A 546-nucleotide genomic window follows, 5' to 3' on the forward strand; every position below is an offset into this window, starting at 1 on the left:
ATAGTTGCTCTCCCTAAGGAGAAAAGAGCGTTTCTGACCCCTATTGCTTTTTCAAACATGGTCTACACCTCTCAGGTGCCGAGTTACAGGACGGTGAAAACAGTGAGTTTGTGTTAGACGCGAATCGTGCTCTGATTCACGCTCTAGGCTGGGAGCGCAAGCTTATTGCTTTTTCAAACACGGTCTACACCTCTCAGGTGCCGAGTTACAGGACGGTGAAAACAGTGAGTTTGTGTTAGACGCGAATCGTGCTCTGATTCATGCTCTAGGCTGGGAGCGAAAGCTTACTGCTTTTTCAAACACGGTCTACACCTCTCAGGTGCCGAGTTACAGGACGGTGAAAACAGTGAGTTTGTGTTAGACGCGAATCGTGCTCTGATTCACGCTCTAGGCTTGGAGCGAAAGCTTATTGCTTTTTCAAACACGGTCTACACCTCTCAGGTGCCGAGTTACAGGACGGTGAAAACAGTGAGTTTGTGTTAGACGCGAATCGTGCTCTGATTCATGCTTTAGGCTGGGAGCGCAAGCTTATTGCTTTTTCAAACA

Source organism: Eleutherodactylus coqui, unplaced genomic scaffold (genome assembly GCF_035609145.1).
Source record: "Eleutherodactylus coqui strain aEleCoq1 unplaced genomic scaffold, aEleCoq1.hap1 HAP1_SCAFFOLD_42, whole genome shotgun sequence".
Lineage (NCBI taxonomy): Eukaryota > Metazoa > Chordata > Amphibia > Anura > Eleutherodactylidae > Eleutherodactylus > Eleutherodactylus coqui.